The sequence below is a fragment of the Rousettus aegyptiacus genome, unplaced genomic scaffold (genome assembly GCF_014176215.1).
Source record: "Rousettus aegyptiacus isolate mRouAeg1 unplaced genomic scaffold, mRouAeg1.p scaffold_m13_p_6, whole genome shotgun sequence".
Classification (NCBI taxonomy): domain Eukaryota; kingdom Metazoa; phylum Chordata; class Mammalia; order Chiroptera; family Pteropodidae; genus Rousettus; species Rousettus aegyptiacus.
In genome coordinates, this window is record NW_023416309.1 from 102,091,942 (window position 1) to 102,116,284 (window position 24,343).

General features: G+C 50.6%; 1 protein-coding gene across 14 annotated transcripts in view; it reads left to right on the forward strand.

Annotated features, from left to right (window-relative positions):
• Positions 1-500: 500 nt before the first annotated feature.
• The window catches only part of MAPT (microtubule associated protein tau), an 86,294-nt gene continuing 62,451 nt past the window's right edge, over positions 501-24,343 (forward strand). For 4 of the 14 annotated variants that reach the window (XM_016139834.2, XM_016139831.2, XM_036222729.1 and 1 more), the window contains exon 1: positions 503-646. The gene's annotated coding sequence lies outside the window, so the exon portion shown is untranslated. Of the gene's footprint in view, positions 647-24,343 lie in introns of all 14 variants that reach the window. The other 10 variants (XM_016139837.2, XM_016139840.2, XM_016139839.2 and 7 more) reach the window with 5 other exon arrangements.

Below are 24,343 nucleotides of genomic sequence, written 5' to 3' on the forward strand. Positions count from 1 at the left end.
TGGCCTTGAGGTCCAGGGTGGACAGACTGGGGAGTCGGCCAAATGGAAACCTGCCCAGGACCTTCGGAGATGACATCACCCCTGGAACAACAGACAGGAAAGGGGCAGCAGACCTAGGAACGCAGCACCCAGCATCCAGCCTCTTCGCAACCCCAGCGGCCAACCAATTCTCCCTCTCAAGGGAGAAGGTCCGCCTGACAAGACAAAGACGCCAACCACGGGGGAGACCCAGAGTGCGCGTGCGCCAAAGACCGCGCGTGCGCCTGGCCGTCAGTGCCGCGGCCGCAGGCGTGAGGGGAGGGTGGACCGGGAAGGGAAGCGCCGGGAGGAGCGAGCCGGGAGGCGGGGGACAGCGAGCGGTGCGGCGCTCGCGCGCGCCCACTAGTGGCGGGAAGGGAAGACGCCCACGGAGGCCTGACTGCCCGCCCCTCCCCAGGGAGGCTCGCGTTCCCGCTGCTCGCGCCTGCGCCGCCCGCCGGCCTCGGGAGCGCGCGCTCTCGCCGGTGCACGCGCTCGCAGTCTCCGTCACCCACCAGCTCCGGCACCAGCACCAGCACCGCCGCCACCGCCCACCTTCTGCCGCCGCCACCACAGATACTTTCTCCTCTGCTTTCCTCTACTGTCCTCGCCCTCTGTCAACTATCAGGTAAGCGCGAGGCTCCAAAATGAGCCTACTGGTCCGCTTTCTGCGACCCCATGCCGCTGCCCCTCAACCCTCGCCTCGGAGGTGGGTTTCAGGAGGTGGACATTGGTGGGGGGCAACAGTGGGGGGGGGGGGCTTCTTTACGCTCTCTGTGCTCTGGAGCTGGATCTGGGGCGGTTTGGAAAGGGACCCATGCAAGGGATGCACACACGCGTGTGTGCGTGCGTGTGTGCGTGCGTGTGTGTGTGTGTGCATGTGCGTGCCGTGGGTTCCAAACTACACGCTTTGCACGGACCCGGGCAGAGGCTGTGCCCACAGGGTGGGGCGCGGATGGCGGTGACCTGGGGGAGGGGGCTGCTATGCACTCTCGATCGCCGCCTTTTGCCGCAATGGGCGTGTATCTGTGTGTGTGTCGGGAAAGGGGGGTCCAATGACGACCCCCGAAACCCAACCTGTAATCCAATTTCTCTGCCTCCGTTTGCCATCAGCCAGCCCTAACGAGGTTATGGATTGGGTTCTAGAAAAGATGACTCCCTGCTTGCCCCTCCCTTCACCTCCCCGGCAGCAATTCCAATGGGGCTTTCGCTGCCCCTGATTTAAGGCGGTGGCCTACCCCCTCCCTGTTTTCCTCCTTCAGAAACCCGCAGGGGACATTTGGGGGCTGGGAGTAGAATCGAGGAGTTGGGGAGGGGTCCAACCGCTGTCACTTTCGTTGCCCTTCCCCCTGCGCGCGCCTGGCACCGAGACGCCAGCAGCGCCGTGCCCGAGAGAAGGTAGTGCGCGGATCCCAACGTGGAGTCTCGGAAAGGCAGGGGTCACCTGGCCTTACGATGTGGAAGAACGAGGCAACGGCCGACCCCGGCTCGCGGGCGCGGCAGCCGCAGCCCCTCGCAGATCCGCGCAGGGGCTGCAGGTGCACTTCCAGGCGGGCCCGACTCTGCGCTCTGCGCTCTGCGCTGGGCGTCCGGCTTGTGCGCTCCCTGCCGGAGGCGCGGGGCTGGCGCGCAGGGCTCGCCCCTCACTGCGGCAGTGGGTGTGGACCCGGGTGGGCAAGGAGGGGGAGGGTAGGCTGTGCCTCCTCTCACTCCCACCCTCGCTTTTTTTCCCCTCCGAACGCGAGGTGCCATCTTTTTGCGGCGTGTCACGTCTTTACAGTACCTTGCCAAGCCGGGTGGCCGGGCTTCCGAGGACAAGACGGGGACTGTCATTAAAGGGGGAGGGGAGGTGCGATCAGCGCTGAAATCTTTGCGTTTTGCTGCTGAGGGCTTGAGCACGGGGGGCTTTCACCCGGGATCTTCCGGGGGGCTCGCTGCTTTGTTTGTAGGGAAAACGTGATCTGCGTTGCCAGCCTGGGTTTTTGCCTTTTATTTTATAAGGGTGTTTAACCAAGGCCCTCGCCCCTTCCCCTGTGTTTCGCCCTTTGTTAGATCTCGGGGGTTGCTGGGGTCGATGAACTCATCACGGCCGCACTAGTGGCATGGAACGGGTATGACCCTGCGTGGCCCACCCCAGAGTCGGGCAGCGCGCCAGGGAGCATCCAGGAGGCCGCAGGGGTGGGGTTCTAGGTCTCCGCGCGCTGTGCGGGTGTCCGCGAGGGGACGACGCCCCTCGCAACACCCGGAATGTCAAGCCCCACCGGGCTGCCTATGGGCACTGGCGACCCGCGGGATGTGGGGGGCGGCTTGCAGGCGGGGACCTTCTTGGTTTCACCCCCTGTTGCTTCACCTGGCGGAAGAATGTGAGGAGGGGCCATGAGGTTTCCGCGGATGCTGTGGGCCACACCCATTTTCCCGGAGCAGACTGGGAGGGGGCGCGGAGGGAAGGTTGTCTTGGAAACCACACGCGTCTTGAGAACCGCCTTTAGGGCGTCGCCCCGCCCCTTCGGATCAGAGAATAAGAACCCTAGGGTACGCGGAGCCCCACCCCCTCTGGGGGCTCTAGAGAGAGACCCACAAACTGGAGCGGGTGGTTCTTTCTAATTGGCTTCCGGCGGCTACAGCCACCCAGATTGTTATTGTAGCTGAATATTATTTTAGAAACGTGCGGGAATATCAATTACGAGCCTGAATTCCCTGCTGCCCTTCAACCGGAGAATGAAGGGATAGGAGTGGGTACGGACCCCTGGCGAACAAGCCCGAGCCTTGCCCTCTCCTGTGATGAGCCGAATGTGTGCGGTTTTCTGGTTAATGCTATCACTGAAAACTGGTGCGGGGGCGCAGTTCTGCGAGGGATGAGCATCTTGGCCGAATCATCCACGCGAGCCGCGCAGATTGACACGAATATCTGTGGAATGGCTCGGCTAGGGGTCTAGGGTCGGCCCGGAGCCAAAACAAACCTTCCCGGCTGTCAAGGGTGGGAACCAGGGCTCCCAAAGATCGATTCGAGCATCTTTGCCCCTCTCTCGCCATCCTCCCATGCCCCCCTCCTACTAGCTGGGTATGGGATTCTGGTTCCAGATAGAGCGAGGTCTTGGGGGAGACTATGGGAACTGGGAGCCAACGGCACGGGGTGGACCGCAGGCAGGGACACTTCCTGTCGATTGGGGAAAGCGAATGCGGCGGAGGAGGTGAGCGGTATTTAGCCCAATGCCGGGAACAAAGCGCAGTCCATGCCTCGTGATTTCACTCCATTTTGGAATCTTGGTGGTTTGGTGGGGTGCTCAGGTTTGCAAGGCCTAGGGGCTGGGCTGTCGATGAAGGAATCCCTGCGGCTGGAGGATGGTGCTTCGTATGTGAATTAGGAAACTCCATTCCTGGCTCTGCTAGCGCCTTAGCTAAAGGGCTTCCCCTCAAGATCTGGAGTGATGCAACGTTTGCGCCCGTGCCCCGGCAGTGGAGCGCTGAGCCAGCCCTGCGCCTTGGGAAATGTCTTGTCTTGGAGTGCCCAGCAGGTCTCGTCTTGGAGTGCCCAGCAGGCAGGGGCTCTTTTATATCGAGGGAGACCCCACTTGGTCTCTGGCGCTCAGGAACCTGTCACTCCATGCCCCATCTCTGGACTGGTGCAAATTGGGGTGGATGATGGCACCCGAGACAGTGACTGCCAGGTCAGCCCCTCCAGGTCAACACACGCTCAGGCTCGGGAGAATGGCTTAGAGTTTTATCTGGTCCTTATCTCTCCAATTGACTCGTTCTACAATAGAAAGAGAAATGCCTTTCCTAGGATAATTTTACATTTTATGGTGCTGTTTAGGTTTACCACATAAGAATTGCTTATCCATTCCCCTATCTCCAAACCCTTCCTCTGAAGGAATAAATATAGTAAATGTAACTCCCCACTCTCGGGGGGCCAGCACCCAGTCTAGAGTGACTCTTGAAGCTAATCAATTCCTTGACCAACATTTGCTTCTGTAATAGGTTGTGTTTACTGCAACAACTTGGCTTGACTCTTTGGGGTTCACCTTTGGACAATTGGAGGGGGAAGGTTGTTGGCTTTGCTGTTTTTTTGGATGAGTAACAGTCCATAACTGTTCCTAACCCCGAAACGGACCTCATCTGCGCATGTCCATCTTGGAAAGCATTGCTTTTAAGTGGTTTCTAGTATCAGGCACAGCTCCCCTGACAGGAACAAAAGAAATGGATTATTCCCACAATTTGCAAGAAGAAAACTTAGAATAGGTTTCCTTGAGGAGGGTCAGGTTTATTCCGTTTGGAAAAGAGCCCCCTTTATTGGACACGCCCTTTGACTCACATGCCCTTTGCAGTCAGTGCCGTTCTGGAGATGTAGTAGGATTGTGGTACCCTTTGTTTAGGCTGAATTTTCTTTCTGCCCTTTTAACACCAGTTCATGAAAAGTATTTGCTGAAAAATTTAAGAAATTATGTTTTATTCCACCTTCCCTCGGCACTTATGTATATGTTTTGATGGGCTCCGCGGCACTGTATGAACATGCGCTAGTTTTCTAATTGAACACGAGATAGTTTTCCAACTAGACTGTGCCTGCTATTTAGGTAATTAGTGTCTTCCTCACTCCTACTTTGAAAAAGAATCACTTGAAAACAAAACCACCCGTAGAGGCTTAATACAGTGCTAGACATACAACAAGCCTTTGGGCCCCACTCACTAAACAAACAGATAAAATAGGAAAATGCAGGTCAAAAGGTAGAGAAGAAAAAGCAGATGGGAGGAGGGCTTTATTCAAGATCATGGCATCAGGAAGGTTTAGAGACAAACCCAATCCAATTTGTCCCCCACTCTATCCAAGTGTCACGTAGAAGGCTACCTGTGCCTCCCGTGTGCCCACACACCCGCCCCACCCACCTGCCCACTGCAACACTCCCCACTTAATGGCCCCACAGCCTGGTCCCCTCTTCCTACCTCACCCTTCTTGGCAGAGGGCACAGAAACCACACTTCACCCCAGGGGAAGGGAGACTCTGCCCTGCCGCCTTTGGGGCTAAAGGTGCTCCTTGTGCCAGAGGGACAGAGGTAGGAGACCCCCTTTGCCTCTCTTCCTTCCTCTTCCTCCCACCCTGCTTTTCTCATCCCTCTTCAGAGACTCCCACCCCTTCCCAGAAACACCCACCTGACCAACAACTACTACCACCCTAGATGCTTCCCCTAGTGACTGAGCTGGCGTGGAGAGGGGCCACATCAGCAGGCGGGGAGAAGAGAAGAGCCTAGCCTCACCAACTAGGCTGAAGCAGAAGGAGGACCCCGATGTTCCAGCCGGGGCTCTCAGCTGTTTGCCTGTAAAACAGATGTCTAGAGACATTTTTTGTTTTTATAGCTGGGGGAGAGTGCTACTGGCATATAGTGGGTAGAGGCCAAGGATGCTGTTAAATATCTTACAAAGGCAGAAAGTCCCCCATATCAAATAATGATCTGGTCCCAAATGTCACTAGTGCCAGAGTTGAGAAATCCTGCTATAGAAAGATCGTTGTTATCTTGGCACTGTTATCTGAATGGTGGCTTACATTTCCTGAGTGTCTTCTAGGAGGCACTGTTCTAAGTGCTCCCCAGACATTACCTCATTTAATCCTCACAACAACTCCCCTTAGGTAGCAGGTACTCTTTTTCTCTGTAACATATGGAGGAACTGAAGTACAGAGTGGTTTAGCAACTCACTAAAAGTCACACAGCCAGTGAGTGTTGGCACCGGATGTCTGATATTAGCCCCTTCTCCCACTTTCAGCTAATACGTGGGCTTAATAGACCTTTGTGGGCTAGCCCGGGAACCCAAGCACCATCTATACCAACCCAGCAGAATATTCTCATTCCAAAACCACTGACTCACACATGAACTTTTGCAAGAGTCTGTAATTGGAACACAGCCTAAAGCTTGCAATTTCTGATGTGGCCTTGACATACAGAGCAAGGGATTTCACCCGATCTCTGTGCCTCTGCTTTTAACACAGAGAAACTATCCCAGCACCTTCAGCTTCTTCCCCTAAATCCAGGTTTTCAGGACTGACTGTCATACGAAGTAGCAGCTGGGTCTGATTAGCTTAGAAAAGGCTGGAAATCCAGATTGGGGCATCGAGACATAGACTCCGCTATGGTCAGGGTCAAATCACAAAGTTTTAGGGACAACAGATCCTCACTTTAGGTTCTGCACCCCAGAGAGACTGAAGCTTTGGCACCCACCTGTGGGACTCAGCTCTGAACCTGGAGGGTGAGATGAGTTGGGTGCGCACAGGAAGGACCTCATGCAAGAGTCTCAGGTCGCCTCTGGCAAAGGTCGGCCTGGAGGCTTTTCTCCCTTTCTGGGGCCCAGGCTCTGCAGTAAATATTCCATTATACCACGGTGTTGAGGGGCTGACGGGAATCTTACATCTACAGGGCTCACTGCCATTCCACCCAGGTGCAGGTGCCACCCCAACCACCTGTGTAGTTGATGGGACAGATACCGTACATGCCCATTCCGCCCTTGTCACCTTGCCAGAGGGGTTGCTGTCCAAGAATTACTTTCCTGTCTCCAGACGCCATGCTCTTGCCACCTCCACCAGGCTCCTTTCCTGCACAGATGGCCCCCATCTGAGTGGGAGGCAGCATGAAGCCATCCCAGGATGGTTTGGAGCTTTTCAGATTCTTTGATTAGGAAACAGTCTGTAAGTGTACAGCTAGAATTGGCTTCCACAAAATGCAAACTTGAATGACGTCCAGGTGGATTACCTTAGTTTTTTTGTTTTGATTTTTTTTTTTTTTTTTGCTTTATTGATATTTCAGCAGGCTCTATGTGTGTCCCAATAAGGGACACTATAGAGGTAATCCCCCAGAAATGTGTTTTGTGCCTCAGCCATGAAGAAAGGTTTGTGAGCACCTCAAGGGCAGATGGTGCTTTTTTCTGGACAGGTCCCAGTACAAAACAGCGTATAGAGAGGGGCATTAGGTTTGACCTCATGGTTAAGGGTGTAGACTTGGATCAGACCTCCTGGGTGCACACCCTGGCTTCTCCACTCACTGTGGGACCTAAGCAGTGTTTTTTAGCTTTTTAGAGAGTTTTTTTTTTTCTGTAACTGATAACACCTCTCTCATGAGTTGCTTTGGGGTTTAAATGAGGCGATGCAGTACTTATCTCCGGGCCTGGACGCATAGTAACTGCTCAGTAAATGGCCTCATCGGCAGCAGCCTCTGGACTGACACTTGTGATTGGATGAGTGTGCAAAGGTGTCTACTAACCCTGGTGACGAAATCGGTCGTAACATAAATTTTCACACAGAGTAGAGATCAAGATGGGAGAAGCGGGCAGCTGTCCAGCTCCCCTGGAACCAGGCATTGTTGTTTGGGTGGAAGTGGAACCCTAGAAAATCGCACACACCCATGTTTAGATGTACACACAGAACTCTTGCCAAAGGCAAGTGGAGTGACTTATCATCTGTTGTCCCTGCTTCTGTCCTCTTCTTCCTTCCTGAAACCCGCTCCGCGCCAGGAATAGATCGTGTACTGTCCATGCCAGACTGAGCCAAGCCACCCTCCCGCCCAGCCTCCTGGGAATGGAGACCTGGCTCAGGGTTCTGGGTTCAGAGATCGTACAGGTTTACTCATTGACTTCCAAGTGAGTGCTGATGGGATTGAGAAATAATGGACGCAACAGAAGGCAGTGGAGGAGGGAGGTTTTACAAATGAAATAATTAAGCAGAGTGTCGAAGTTGGTAAACTGGCAAGCAGGCTTCATGGTGGACAGTTGAAGATCAAGTAGAAAATAAAGCAAACTCAGCATGTGCTAAATCCAGAGAACTTCAAGCATCCGATAAGCATAGTCATAGCTGATGAATAAATTCATTTTAAGGCGCCTTCTTATCCATGAAACAGACTAAAGGGTCATAATACATCAGTTTTCAAAAGGTCATGAAATCAGAAAGTTAAATGATACATACATATTTCAAACATTTTACTTGAAATTAAACTGGATAAATGCACATTTATTCCCCCATCTTTCAGTATAGAACCCAGGGCTTTTCTTGATATTCAGGTCAGCTGGTTGAAATTGTCTATTTTGCCTAAGCCATACTCATAATGCATTGTCTGGGACATCTGATTTCAGTTCCTTGGAACAAAGATTCATAGTGAGGAATAATCTGAATGCAGAATCCCTCTAGAGTTTTACTGTTTTTTTTTTTTTTTTATTTAAGTTAGATGAATGTCATAACAAGTACGATGGCCCTAGAATTTGGCTGGGGTTGGAGGAGGCCCTGGCGGTGGGCATCAGACCCTGCGGACCCAGCCGCAAATATTTACATCCTTCATTTCTGCTTCTTACATGGTGCCAGGAGATGGCCTAACGTGTCATTCACGTAGAATCCCAACTTAAGGGGGTGCTGCAAAATTCCCACCATAAGACTCAGAATAAATTTAAATTCCCTTAGTATTTTAACTCCCTTTAGTGAAGGAATTTTAGATCAAGGCCCGACAGTTAAAAAACCGTTAAGAATTACATCTGAAGCCATTGATAATGATGTTTCATTCAATGGCCCTCCCTTTGGTCCTGTCCGCTCCACTGCTAAATCAGGCATCAAAGAGAAGAGGGACATAATTATCTCTGGTCCCAGCTGCTATTTTTCCTTCTGGCCTATGGCCCAGTTTTCTGGTTTTCCAGAAAGGTTGGATGATGTTGTCTTGGGACCTAAGTCCGCAGTTGTACTACAGAAAGTCATCCTTCTGTCCTCCTCCCCAGGACATCAGCAATATTAGACGACCCCTGGGTCCATAATCATCTCTCATGTTATCTTCGGCCAACAAGAAGTGCTGGGAAGGAAATTGTGGAACCACAGAACTGTGCACCCCTCCTCCTGGGGTAAAAGGCAGCGCTTCCCGCTGAATTAGAACCCGTGTTCTAAATCATGTGTCAACAGAATTGTCCTGGATCTAATCCAGTTCTGCTGTTATTTATAGGTCATTTCAGAGGTGCTCATTTTCAATTGTTCTTAATTGGACAGTGACACCAAGCCATTGTTTTACCTCCCCCTCCCCCCCATTCCATGGCCGACCCTCAAAAAGAGGCTTATTGGTTAATAATCATCTAAAGCCCAATGCTTAAATGCCCAAGGGCAGGTTACAATTTAAAGAATCTCTTTGGTTTAAAATATATACACATGTAAATATTATAATAATATATCACATATATTTAAATAAATATTTACTATCATAAATAAATAAAAATTTAAGTGTTTTATGTTTGGATTTTTTTTTATATCAGGTCGGCTAAAAACCTGAACAGCTTTCAACTTTGGTATTGATGCATCAAAATTTAAATCAATGTCTATTAATAAACCAAGCAAGGTTCGTATATACAAATAAAATAGTTGTACGTAAACTAATGCCTGGGGGCACGGTCACAATCGTGCTGTTGATTCGTAGGAACCTGTCCCCTTCAGAGCTGCCCATTGCCAAAAATCACCAAGAACAGCTGTTTGGAAGAGTCGCCGGCCCTTCTCTAATCCACTCTTCTCTTTTCCTTAAAAAGAGCGGAAATTTTATACTGGTCCAAACCCACCGAGCAGCTTCTGCCTGAGCTGTCACCATGGGGCCAGTTTAGAAACAAGGATTTCACAGAACATCCCTAAATCCGCTTCAATAATGGACCGATTATTCACAAACTCACCTGAACCTTCTTAAACCTATTTAATCCTTTCCCCAGGGTTAATCTGTGGGGATAACATGCCTCCCGGGCATCCCTCCATTGGGTCCGGTCTTTCTCCTCCAGTTCTGAAGCCCCGCCCTCCTGAGTTCTGAAGCCCCGCCCTTCGTAGCAGGCGCTGTGAGCGGTGGCTGCGCTCGGTTCCCTGCAGTGTTAATACAGGCTGAATAAATTGAAATAAATCCTTTTCAATGTCCCTAAAGTGCTATAAATAATTACGAACCAGTCTTTGATGTCTGATGGGAAATGCAGGGGAAAAAATATTTAGCAGAATTCATGTTATAAATTGACAATCTGGGTCAAGTTTAAAAAAAAAAAAAAAACTTTAAAGAAGAGCTTATCATTTACTGCCTGCAGGACTAAATTCCAGAGGTGGCCATCCCTCTCATTGTATGGGCCTCCGTTATCACCATCGGCTTGGGCTTGCCAAGCCCTGAATTTAATTGCAGCCTTATCTTATTTACCAACTGAGAGACTTGTGGCAAAGATTAAGATTTCCTGATATAATGTTGTATGTCAATTACACTTCAATAAAAATCCTGTCCACAGACCAAAAAAAAAAATAAGATTTCCCATGCCTCCATTTTTCCATCTTTAAAATGGAGATTATGAGATCTCCCCCCTCAACATGGATGACGATGTGGTTCTGGGATAGTCACAGAACTGAAACAAAACTGAGAATTCCTTTGAGCTTCTTGGAAGACAAGTGCCACACGGAGTGGGTGTCCCCCCGCCCCCAACCCCGGCAGCCACAGTCAGGTGCCTGATCCAAAGGTTCTCATGGGCCTGAAATAGTACAGCTGCCACCACCTCCCTCCCTTAGCAACAGCCAGATGGTGCAGGCTGATTCCCTGGGGTGAGTGCCCATGAGTGGGGGGCAGGGACAGGTGGCCTAGTTCAGCCCTCACTGGCCTTGTCCGTCCCCTTTTTTTGGCAAGGGGGCCCAAAGCCAGGGTACAAGACAGTGGATAGCAGTGCCTTAAGCGTCATTTCAAGTGATATACCTTCCCCCTGCCAATGCCAACTTTTCCAGAGAGGGATTGGGACTTCCTTGGCTTGTGTCGTGACTCCGGATGGAATTTCCTGGGAGCCTTTCCGTTTTCTCAGGGGTTTTCAGTTTCCTCCTAATCAGACAGGGACTTGGTGCAGAATCTCATACTCTAATTATGCCCAGGGGCAGCCTCTCCCTGCCACTCCATGTTTAGCACATGCGGGAAATCGATTAAGGAAAGAGTGATTAAATTAAAGGCCGGAGTTGACTTGGATGGTATAATACTCTGATGGCTTTTCGGTAGCAAAAGGCTCCGTGCAGGCTCATTAATTGAACTGCTTGCACTTGGAATTTGAATTGAGCTGGAGCTGGGCTGCAGTCTCTTTGCCTCGGCCCAGTGAATGGAGGGCGTGGGGTGCTCAGGGATGGTAGGAAGTGTTTCAGCGCGTGTGGGTCACCCCACCTGACGACAGTCTGACCACTGCATGGCTGGCTTTGAACAGTGGTCCCGGATGTCTCGCGGCCCCACATCATCAACCCTTGGTTAAGCTGCTCTCCTCAAAGCTACCCTTGTCTCTTCCACTCTGGTCATTAAGACCTGCCATCTTCCAGTCCCCACATGGCAAACCTTGGAGTCTTAAACTCGTCGCTATCTATATCTTAGAACAAACATAACCATCAGTTCCTTCTTTCTAAACACGGCCTGGATTTGCCCTTTCCTTACCAGTTCCATCCTCACCAGTTCCAAAAGGAGCATAGGCCTTATGGCGTCACCCTCGATCATCACGGAAACAATAATGGATTGTTCCTAATTTCAATTCTGAAATTCACATCCAGTTCATTTCTCAGACCACTGCCAAGCCCGACACGTGCTATGCCCTCATCTGAGCATGAGTCCACAGCTGGCTCCTCTGTCCCTTACTAAGCCAAGACTCACCTCGTACTGCCTGCCCAGGTCCCAGTGCCTGGGCCTGGCCTCCCTGTCCAGTCCCGCTGGTCCAGTCCCACTGCTGGCCAGCCCGCCTCTAGGCTCCTTCATGGACATCATGCTTTCTCTGCCCCTCGCTCCCCCATGGCACCCTCTCTCTTCCTCTCCCCATTTAAATCACCCTGACCTTCCCCAGTCTCTGTCCTGTCTGAAGTCTTCTCCAGCTGTTGCACTCAGCGAATTCTGGAGACGTCTCCACGTTTTACCTCTCACCAGTCATCTGCACCACTGTGGTTAACGTTTAATTGTTTTCCCTCCTGCCTGGAGGCAGGTCTCATCTCCCAGGAGGCTGTAGGTCTTTTGAGGGCAAGACTTGTGTCTTATGTGGCTTCCTGCTCCTTGAGTGTCTTGCCTGGTCACAGAGCAGGGCATAGACACAGCTCAAGGTAATTACTCTTGATTCATGTAGTTGGATGCTAATAAATCAAACAGACTGACATCAGATGAGTTTTCCCCATTTAAATAAAGTAAGTTCTCTGCCTATGAGTACACAGTTCTATTGCTCTTGAAAATAACAAAAATCACATTTCCTTTAAAATAGTCTATAATCGTTGCTTTGCCCTACGTCAGACCAACTTAACACCCTCCCTGTTGGTCCAAATTAGTTTTGCTGTATGAAGACACGGATGATAATGGTAGCGTTGGGTTGCGTTTATTTTATTAAAAACATATCCTCGCGTAACCCTTGCTCCCCCACAAGACAGGGATTCTTATCCTCATCGTGCAGAGGAGCAAACTGAGGCCCAGAGATGTCACCGCTGGGGAGGAGCCAGATGGCACCTCAGTTCGGGACCTCTCCTTGCTGCCTCCATGTCCTCAGAGCCTCCCCTCTGCTGCCCCTCTCCACGCCAGTAGGCAAGTCCTAAGTGCTAATGCCCAGGGAAGCTGTGCCCTCCAGCTCCCATGAATGGGTCATATGTAACCTGAGCCCGGAGAAAGCATTTTAAACCGAAAGCTAGCCTCCAAATAGGGCTGCTGCCTCATGTTGCTGGTGACGGCAGAACCAAATTTAGTATTATGGGCAGGTCCCCACTATCAAATAGAGAAGCTCACCTTCTTCCAGCTCTCACAAAGCATGAACAATGTTCATAGCCGCTGCACTTCTATGCAGGGATAGTGTGATTGACAAGGCCGGAAAGAGTGACCAAGAGGAACCTGGTGTGTACACTCATGGAAGATGACATCCAAGTTCCCAGGCAGTGTCTACAGGGAGAAATTTCATTCAAAGTGGGTGGTTTCCTTGGGCAAGACAGACAAAGCAAGCCCTCGATATTAGGGAAAAGGGCCGCAGAGGGAGGGAAAAGGGATGGCAGCCCAGCCCGCATCACCCAGCCCCCTGGGGTGCTGCCCCATGCCCCCTACTCAACAGTCCACTTTATTTTCCCCATGGCTGCACCAGTGTGAGCCACCCTCGGGGACCAGGAGCAGTGGGGATCAGAGGAGGAAGGGGCTCACTCGGAGGACGCTGGGGTCTGCATGCCACATTTCTTAGAATTTGCAGCCTCGCCAGGCTTTTTTTATGATATCGAAATATGCTTCCCACGGCCACCCTTCTGTCTAACGAAAACAAGAGTCATTTCTCAGTTCTCTTCTTGCCTCCTACCTTCTCCCAAGCATTTAAAAAGGAAAAAAAAAAATTCCACCAGCTATAAAGCAGAGATACCATATGTGAGATCCTTCTCTAGTTTCTGTTTCGTTGGATTTTTTTTTTTTTGATGGAGAGCAGAGATCATTTCAATCTATACATTATATTCAGAGTGAGTAGTGAATAGTTCTTTAAGAAAATTCTTAAAAGTACCCCAAACTGAAAGATGGGGCCAGCTAGAGGAACACTGTCAGTCTCAGCACGGAGCGCAGGCCTGCTTAGCTCCCGTGGGTCTGGGCGGGAGCTGTGGGCTGTGGGCCCCGCTGCTCACAGCCCTGGATGCAAAGTTAGGAGTATGAGGATACTGGGCCGGAGCAGCTCTCAGTCAAATCAAATGTCAGTCCCAGTTGGACAGCCATTGGCATGCTGATCACATCTGTGCTCCTGGGTGCAGGGACCTCATCGTCATAGGCTATGGCCACATGAGGGATGCTGGACCCTATATCGCTGGAAGTCCACAACTGCGGCTGCTGGCATTACCACGTTATAGTGGAACAAACTCTGTCCCCAGTGAGCCCAAAGTTGGCAAAGAGCACTTGGGACGACCTGGCTTTCTGGATACGCTGATGTTGTTCTAATTTGGACTAATTAGGGAATGGTCAATTAGATAATCTGAGTTATTTTAGCACTCTTATTTGGACATCAACCTCTAGGTATTTGGGAGAGGAGAGCGGTGTGAGAATACTTTAAACACATAAGCGGGGGGATGGCCTTACATCTGGGTGGCCTATGTGGTGTGATCTCAGCATGCTGAGAGGTCTCCCTAGTCCCCTAATGACTAACAAGCAGATAGTACTTTGCAGCTAGTACTTTGCTGTTTACGTGATCTCATTTTATTCTCGATGTGAGCTTGTGAGTTAATTCTTTTCACTTTTACAGTTAGGGAACTGAGGTCCAGGGAGATCAAGCAGGGTTCAGGAAGGTTAAGTGGCACCTGAAATCAACGTGGCTACTTTGAGCTGATGGGGGGTTTAAATCCAGGATTTCTGCTTCTCAAGCCTGGACCGCTGCCCTCCAGAGTGAGCCTCTGGCTTTTTCATTCATTGTTTTATCACATGGGGTCTTACCACTTGTTAAACTGCCAGTGCCTGTACAGGGGGTAAATAGGGGACACAGTTTCACCCCCCCCCCAACCCCACCAGGGACGAAGGAAAAATTGTTTGATGATGATGATGATGATGATGATGATGATGATGATTTTTTGGATAGAGCAGAGACCTGGAATTTCAGCTTAAGGACTTTTACCTTAAGATATATAAGTGAACACATTGCTTTTTCCTCTTTAAAAAATTCTACTTGGCGTTAAGATGTATTTGGGAGGTACCAAAAAAGTGTACTATTAATGGGGAGCAGAAGGCAGCCACAGGTCGAGGGAGAAATCACCGAGTCCAGGCAGCCCTGCCCTGGGCCGGACCAGGGGGCCTGCTCCACCAGGCCTCCCAGGATGTGGAGGCTTCAGCGTGTGACTCTGGAAGCAGAGGACTTGCCTCGCCTTCACCCCCGTTTCCAGGAGTCTGGAAGACACAGAAAGAGGAAAAACTTCCCTCATGTGAAGGGAGACGTGGCTAAGTAACACATCGTATAATACAGGTCATTTTTTCCATAAACGCTAAAAATTGTTGCTAGAATTTAAAAATGATTAGTAAATTAATTGAATTTCTCTCTAAACTACTTGTTTCAAAGCAAACTGATTAAAATTTTCAGCTTTCACATTACTAGCACCCACATTTTGTGTTTCATTTCCATAGCTTCATCTGATCGCACCCTTTAGGGCTTCCCCAGGGAACCAGGCTCCCTAATGATCCATCTGTCGGGTGATGTTTTATTCATCGATGTATCCTCAGTGCCTGGCACAGTGCGTGGCACAGAATAAAGGTTCAGTAATTGTTTAGTAAGTGAATAAATGGATGAGTGAATTCAATACTGACGAAAGCTTAAGGCCTTTCATAAAGATAGCAGAGAACAGGAAGGGAAACAGGTATGTGACTTGTATAGTTGTTCATCCTCCTGCCTTCCCGGAGGGTAAAAGAATATAGGTCTGCAACTGGAATTCTGATCCAAACCTTTTGATTCTCCTGAAAATCAGAAGCCCACCACAAACCGTGATCTCTCTTTCAAAGACCAAAGGCCGTGATAATCAGGGCTGGGGTTGTGGCCCGCTCCCCACGCTCATACCAGGAAGGGTGGTGAGCAGGTGAAGGCAAACCACTTAAGTCCATGCCATCTCAGCCCAGGGACAGCTGTCAGAATTAGCAAATTAAAACACAGGATGCCTAGTTAAATTGGGATTTCAAATGAACGACAAATATATTTTTAGTAACAGTGTAGTAGGCTACATAATGTCCCCCCAAAGGTTCGAATCTCCAGAACCTGTAAATGTCACCTTATTTGGGAAAGGGATCTTTGCCAATGTGATTAAACCAAGGATCTTGCGATGAGTTCGTCTTGTATTATCTAGGCGAGTCCCAGTGCAATCACATTTGTCCTTATAAGAGCAAGGCAGAGAGAAATTAAAAACGCAGAAGAGAATGTTATGTGATGAAGAAGACAGAGACCGGTGTGAAGCAGATGCTGACAGCCACCAGAAGCCAGAAGAGACAAGCAAAGGGTTTTTTCCTAGAGCTTCCGGAGAGAGCGTGGCCCTGCAAACACCTCGATTTCGGCCCAATGATACCGATTTTGGATTTCTGGCCTCCAGAACTATGAGAGAATAAGTATCAGTTGTTTTAAGCCACTTGGTTCGTGGTGATTTGTTATAGCAGCCACAGAAAAAATTACTAATACAATAAGTATGTCCCATGAAATGTTGGGGACATATTTACACTAAAAAATTATTTGCTGTTTATCTGAAATTCAAATTTGACTGGGCATCCTGTATTTTATCTGGCAACCCTAATTCCCAGGGCAAAGAAAGGGACTTTTGAATTTTTCAAGAAAGCTGGTTGAGGCGGTCAGGAAGCAGACTTCCTAAAGCTGAGAGTCTTTGTATGCACAGTTAAGTGAACCAATATGAACTTTAATAACTACCCTCTGGACAAAAAGGGGGACAATTAGACAAGTGTTAATGATTTATTCTTTCAACAGTCATTTGAGTACTTCCTATAAAACAGAGACTCTGGGTAAGGGTGGAGGAGTTAGGCTGTAATCTGGTTCATCTAGATATTTATGCCAGATAAATCACGTGAAATATTGCCATTCCCAGGGCTCGGGTGGGTGTGCGGTGCATTTCTGATACCTGAGCTGCCCCTGGAAATCGCACACCCTTTCGCTGCGGGATGATGGGGCCAGGCAAGACAGATGACCAACTGGGTCATTCCTGGTTGCTGAATGAGAGGACTTTGCAGCAGACCTGAAATGGAGGGAGTGGGCAGACGGGGCAGGGGGCATGGTGGCTCTGGATTCCCAGAAGGAGCTTTCAATGGAAGCAGATGCAGAATGTCTCCATCATCTGTCACGTGGCACTCTGAAATGAATGGGACAAGGGGCACATGGTAAAGGCAAACATGACCCCTGCTGCCCTGCAAAGGATGCTTCCTGCCCATGTCAGGACATTGGTCTCCCTAGGCGGGGCCCCATCACACCTCTCACTGCTGTCCTGCCAAAGGTTCCTCTCTTTTACCACTGGGCACTATGAAAACCTGGATGGTCCCCAGACACTTGGACTTTTAATGATGCTCACAGAATCCAGTGTTAGAGCTTTAAGTGGCCTTGGGTCATCCAGGACAGGCAGGGCTTCCTAGAACACTCAGAATTGTCCCAGATGCTTTATCAAAATAGCCATGCCTAGAAAAAGAGGAAAACAAGTAGTTTATGGGGAGAGGGGAGGATGCGTGTGTGTGTGGGGAAACTAAACATGAAAAGATGCTTGACTTCACTCATAATAAAAGGACTGATAAAACCATAGTGAGAGGCCACTGTTTGTGGATCAGATGGCGAGGGGTGGTGACCGAGGCTGGGCTAGGCGGGTTGGGGCAGAAGACATCATTTTCATTCTATGTCCCGTTCTACTAAATTTTTCCTCGCAATGTATATGTTGCCTCTAAAAAAAAAAAAAAAAAATTCATGTATATTCTCAGGTCCCAGCTCACTTGAAAAGGATTGAAATATCTGGAAGGAGGTTCTTTCCAGGGCTCCTCAGGCGGAGCAGGTGATGCGGGTGTGGATGACTCCGCCTGGCGGAGAAGCCATGATGGGGCCTCACCCTCTCATTTCACAGAGGAGACCAAAGCTCTGTTACTAGGCCTCTAGAGGAGCTGTGGGACTAGAACTCGCAGGAGCTCACACACAGTGCGCGTGCGAAGCGTGTATAAAGTACTTAATGGAAACGGGGCGCCTTTTGGAGCGTTCCCATGGAAATAGAGGCGCACAAGGTAAGAAAACAAAGGGAGGCGGGCTACTCTGTTATTTAAGTGTCTAATCCTTTTCGTGGTTTGTGACAACTCAGGCTAGTCCCATGAGCCACCCTGGTGCCCAGAGTGCATTCCAAGGGCGAACCCCGTGGATGGGTGCCCCAATCACCAGGCTAGGTGATTTACGATTTTAATGCCCAATCCTTTTATGTCAAAAACAACCTCAATGCTATTTTTTTCTCAGTGCTTTCACACAAATGACTTCATTTCATCCTCCCAGCCACTCCATGCTGGGTGGTAGCACTTCCTGTTTGGAAGCGGAAGACGGCAGTTGCCTCTCCAGAACCAGGTCCCTTAGCAGTGGGGGGTGAGACGTTTTCAGGTCTCAGCCCTGCCTTGGGGCAGGGGCCTGTCTCCTGTCCTGTCTCTTCTAGAGTAACTTGTGGGGTGCAGATTTCACACTCTGCTCCCTAGACCTTTCCGGAGTTCCTCAGGAACCTCCCGCATTCCTTGAAGAATGGAGAGCACAGCCCCGAGACCCTGCACTATGAGGCTGCGCCCCACATCCAGAGAAGCAACAAGGCACCTCTAGTCTTCTCTTTCATGTGCAGACAAGCAGTCCTCAGAGAGGTTCGGCCAGTCTTCTGAGGGCCTCTTTTCAGTTCTAATTATTGGGTTGTCCGGTGGGCTCCCTTCAGAGGGGCTGACAGGCACAGCCATGGCACGAGTGTAGGCTTCCTGACCCCCAAGGCTCAAGTGTTTCCCACTGTTAGTCAGTCAAAGGTCATTCTGACCTGTAGGACCCAGAACTCCTGGATCCATGGAGGCAGAAGAACGCCCAGAGGCCAACCTCGTCCCACCCCTGCCCACACTTCCACTTCTGCCTTGCTGACAGTCACCCCAACTTTCCTGTGATGACAGCTCATGGCCTCATCAACCATCTGACAAGGGCACTGGGAGGGAAGAGAAAGGAGGGGCCGGAAGAGGAAGAAGAAAGTGTTGGGAGCAACCCCAAACGTATGACATCCTTAGAATGAATCGCCCACTTCTGCTTTGGCCGCCTTTTCTCCCCCTCATAGGACTCACCTTCTCCCCACACCTCCCCTGCTTTCTGAGGTTATATGAGAAAAATCCACAGAGGCACCAGCCCAAGGTGTTAAAGACCATGAGTTTGGCATTTTTATAGATGCCAGAGCCACTTGCGAAGTGATGTAACAGCCCAGAGAGGTAAGGCGACCTCCTCAGAGTCACACAGCAAGTTCATGGCAGAGCTGGGCTAGCACAGGTCTCCTCCTCCCCACACAGATCTCCTCCTGTGCCCCGTATCACCTCCCTGCAATGGCCAGGGCACCTGGAGGTGGGCCCTCACACCTACCTGGCCAGTGGGGCCACTCTGTTTCTGAGGCCTGGCCAGGAAGCACTAATGTGTGAGATCCCAAGAAACGAAAGTGAAACCTCTCAGATGACAGCGCCCAGGCGCTGGGACACATGGTCCGATTTACAGACGCGCCCCCTCCCAACAGCCTTCCAGAGCATTCCTGCATTCTTCCATAGCATGAAGCCCTCTTCTGTGAATTCTGCCTCCAGAATGTCAGATTAATCTGTGTTGAGCAACCACTACTGAGGCTAAGTGGTCCCCTCACAGGAGCCGGGCAGGAGCTAGAGCTGTCTAGTGCTTGGTGACTGAGACTTGCCCTCAGGGAGAAAAATAAAACAGCAAAATTACATCTTTCAAAGAATGGCTCTGAGTCGAGGTAAGTTTCCATTTACTAAAGCAGCCCAGCTGAGTTGTCTTTACTCCTTCCAAGGCAGAAGCACACACCCTGCTTAAAACAAATGCTAATTTTCCCGGAGAGTGTTCACGGTGCTTGGAGGATGCATGTGTGTCCCTAATGGAACAGCCTCCTTCTCCATGAGCAACCATTGCTCTTCCCTCAGTGTTCTTAACAGAAGCGATACTGGTTGCTGGAAAGTATTGATTAGGTTCATGAGAACTTCCTCATCCATGGAGGAAAGAGCTGTGGAACTGCCCGCCCACTCGGCCCAGCAGGTGCTGAACCCCGGGCGAGCCTGGAGCCACGGCCTGACTCTGCTGTCTGTTTTTCTGACTACTGTGGCCACTTCTTCCTACCCGTCTCCTGGAGTCACCTTCCTTTCCCTTTGCAAAGTCAGCGATCCCACTGTTAGCACAGAAGCTGAGCTCCTTCACGGTCCTCTCTCCCCGCACCTGTTCTTAGCCACTCAGACGATTTGCCCCAGGTGGTGGAGTCATCATTTTATTGTCATCACATCTTACTCAAGAAATAGACGGGAGGTGTAGTTTGCCCGCCCCTTCCTGCCGGCCTGGATGGCGGATGAAATGCGGAAAGGGCCCTGGCCTTGGAGGAGGGCTTGCCACAGTTGTCACCTGGCTGCCCTGTTCCAGCTGTGTGACCCTGGGTAAGGAGTCGACCTCTCTGGGCCTGGCTCCTCATCTGAAAAATGGGGCTAATGGCACCTCTTTCTCACAGCCACTGTAAGGAGTGGCGGTGATGTGTGAAACGTGCAGAGTCCAGTGAGGTGGTGGCCCTTGGTCACACTACTGGACGCCAGCCATGCTACCCTGTCGTCGTGGGAGACTGGACGTAGCTGGATGTAGTGGCCTGGAGTCATGCTTCTGCTTTAGCCGAGTGTAGAGGGCAGATTGCAGCACCGAAGGGGGCCACGGGGGGCTCACTTTCTACTTTCTGCACTTGTAACTTTTTCCACATTCAGTAGGTGCGTACTTTGTGTGTGTAGCTAAAAAACGTTATCATATATGTAATACATGAATAGATTCTCATTATCAAAAATTCTGACAGTAGCATGAATTATTTTTATAATAAAAAAAATTTAGCTATTTTGGGAAAAAAACCTATCTCATCAATTCCATTTCCAGCCTTTCCTACGTTTGACTCTTTGCTGCTCCCTCCACCTGCCCTGCCAGCGACACTCACCACCCAGGCCCCGCATGCTGCCGCCTCCCCGCCCTCACCCTCCACTCGCCTTGGGGTGCCTCCCCTGGAGACGTGTCTTCTTAGATTGATTGTTTCCACCGCATCAAGCTGCCAGGACTCACTAGAGGGAAGTGCAGCCCCCGTGCCCGCCCTCCTCCCAGAGCGCCTTACCCTGCTGGGGCCAGAGTCCCCCTCCCGGCCCCTCACCAGCTCCTACCCCGGAGCTTCCCTCAGACCCATCACAGAGAGCTCTGCCATTGGTTAGTCCCCAGGCTGGGTCCACAGCCGACCTTGCGAAAGCAGTGTATTTGTAACCAGAGCTGGCTGTCCTTGTGTCTGCCTCGGTCCCGTGTTTCTTTGTCTTCTCCCTCCACTGGGCTCAAGATGCAGGTGGACTCCCAGCTTAGAGAAGCTTAAAGGGGCTCAAGATGGACCTGGTAGCTCAAGCTACTAAGGTCTATCCCAGACACACGCTCTGTTACTAGGCCTGTGAGGGCTAACCTGCGCCCCTGGCTGCCTTAGGCACGGGAAGCTTCCAGGTGAGCCGCAGGTGAGAACGTGGAGGCCCGGGATGTTCTTCCGGGACTTAGTCCACACCTGCTGTACACTGCAGTGCATGCTCTTTGTGCAGATCCTAGGCATGAAGAATTTTACTCCTGCTTTTTCTCCCTGGACTTTTAAATGAAAGTTTAGGGATAATTTTCCTTCGGTTGTCCTCGCATTAGGATTTATAATGAAAAGAACTGGGACAAGAACCTATATGTGCTTCTCCATTTCGATTTGGGCACAAATTTGGAGTGTTTCTCACTCAGTGAGAGCTGGTGCCGAACAGGCCATGGGATGTTTTCTCTTCAAGAATGAGCAATCGACATCCCTTGCAGAAAAATTCTCTTCTCTAGACCTAGAGCTGAAACCCTGGCAGCCATTTTGGGAGTGTGTCCTACCAGACAAACTGGGTCAGAGCAGGGAGGCTACTCAGCATTCTGGATGTGCACCAGCTGGCTGGGAGCAGGGCTCGCAGGTCGGAGCCCCTCCTTGCCTAACAACCCTGTCAGGACAGCGTGTTCTGGGGGAGCAGGCGCCTGGCCTGGGGTCGCCAGGCTGGAGGGAAAGCTGAGGGGTTTGAGGGTTGCTTAGTTAAATGGGTGACAACAAATTGCTTGTTACCCCAAGGGACAAAGTACAAAGAGCCCAAACCAGCATCCTGTCACCAGATGCCCACAAAGGAGTGGTACTGGGCAGGGCCACCCCTAGCCAATGACAGTGTCCTACAGGAGTGTGGGCCCAGTGTGACCAGATTGGAAACTGTACTTTGATTAAATATCCCTATTTCTGAATGTAGGTTGCTAATTTAGAAGCTTTAAAACTCTGTGATATGCTCATGGCTACTTGGTTTAAACTCTACTTGGAGGAAGTCAAGCTAGACAGAACCTCAGGTACTGCTTTTCAGACCTTGGGGAAAGGGGTGTGGTGTCTTGGGGTATCCTGGTGCCGTCCTGCTGGCAATAAGGAGCAGGGGCAGGCGCTTCCCACTAGGAGGGTTCAAAGCATCTAAGCCCATGACCTTCGGCGAGTGATTTTTGACTGACACACCCTGCGTCCTCTCTCTGGCTCTACATAATGGCCAACTCTGGGCAACTCTGATTCTCGTTCCGAAGGCCTTCCTTGTAGTCCGCTCTCTGAGGGTTCCTTTCATCTGGTGCTTGTTGCTTGCCATCTTCTAACTAGGGCCGTTTTACAAAACATCCCAGCCAAAGTGTCCATACGAGTTACGCCTTAAAGTTTGAAAAGGAACAGCATGTTCAGTCGAATACCTGCTATGTACCAGGCACTGGGCTACTTGGGGACCAGTCAGTCCTGGGTCTTGAGAAGCTCAGAGTCCAGCCAGGGAAGACACACACACACACACACACACACACACACACACACACAGGCTGAGACTACAGCTGTTCACTGATTCAGCCACTATCATGGTTGCTTGGGACCCAAGCTACCCACATTAGTCTTTAGGAATGGTCCCCTTCTTGAATAATACAAACCAGTGGAAGATAGAGCTCTCTGTGAGGGTTACTTGCCTTGAAACAATTCATGCTCCAATTTCATTGGCAGAGAGGTTTCATGCCCACTCTCTGGAGCCAGGTGCCTGTGCTCCAATCCCAGCTCGGCTGTGACCTAGCTGTGTGAACTTGTGCACTTCGCTCAGCCTCTCTGTGCCTGAGTTGCCTCATCTGTAAAATTGGAACAATGATTAATACCTATCTCATAGGGTTGTGAAGAGAATTGAATGAATGAAGATTTTTAAAAGTTTAGAAAAGAGCCTTGCATGTGGCAAGTGCTAGTTAAGTGTTTGGGTTTAAAAGAAGAGATCCCTAAGTACATTCTCTGCGGATTTCACAAGCCCTTCATTTTGCATTTCATGCCCAAGCCCCGTCTCCCTTGGAATCCAGCCATAGCTCTGGCTTCTCAAGTGTGAGACAGGCCCAGGCAGAGCTGCATCAAGAGGAGAGAAAGTAGCTCCCAGTCCAAGATGGTGATACCAAGACATGGCCTCCTCCTTGCCGCCCCTTCAGCTTTGCAAAGTCTGGAGTCTCCAAAGCCCATTTCAGATGCAAGTGAGTTCAAGTCACCTGTGACTCCGAAGGCTCCTTTGCTTGGTCCACCGGTAGCAGAGGTCCTGGGGAGCGCAGGAGCGCACAGTGGCTTCCCAGCCTCCTCCATATCTGCTCTTCTTCACCTGTCCAACCGTCACTTCCCCTTTGAAGGCATATGAGACCAAAACATCGCCCGTCGCCAAAAGCAGAGAGAGAGAGAGAAAGGCCCCAGAACTCTGTGACTTCACAGACCTGGCTTTTCTCCTAGGGTGACTATGATGTCATACCCGCCCTACCTGGCTATGCAGCTTCTGGGGGCCCAAAAGGCCTCATGCATCCATTCCATCACACATGTATGCCTATGTGTGTCCATAGCGTCCCTCCCGGCCCTGCTCAGCCCATCTCGGCCAGCTGGGGCTTGTTCCTGCCCATTTGGACAACTAGGAGTTGCTTATGGAAAATCATCCCAATGCGGTGACAGCACGTTCTCTGCATACCTTTGGGGCAGGGAACCACCTTTCATCTCTGTAGCCAAGGCTCACTTTTTGTCAACTGGATCCTGGAAGAAAAAGCAGCGTGAGAGGCCCCACTGCCTTAGGTAATGTTGCTGCCCTTTCCTGGGCAAAGCTGGGGGGACGGCACTTCCTGCACTTGGCTCTTCCTCCCACGTCTTCTTAGCTGCCTGCACTTAGGCGCTGAATTAGGTTGAGACTGGTCATGCGGGGGAGAGAGGTCTGTAGATGGTCAGCGTAAGTAGTGTTCAGACCCTCCATATTGAGCATGGAGTCAATTCAGTTTTGACTCCTGGGAGCCCCCTTGGCACGTTTCATCCCATGATCCTCACTTCCCTTTTTCCTTCTCTGTCCTTGTATCTTGTGTCAGGCAGGTGATAGGAATGCAGAAACGCATGCTTGTGGATCTTTTATTCATGCAGCAACCCTTTCTCAAGTGTCCGCAGTGGGCCAGGCCGAAGGGAGGCCGTGGGAAGCAGGGGTTTCTCCATTCCCTTCCTGGTTTCCACTGTCAAAGATAATCGGCGACAGGTTCTCCCCGCCAGGGTCACCTCTCCCTTCGTCTGTGCGGCTCT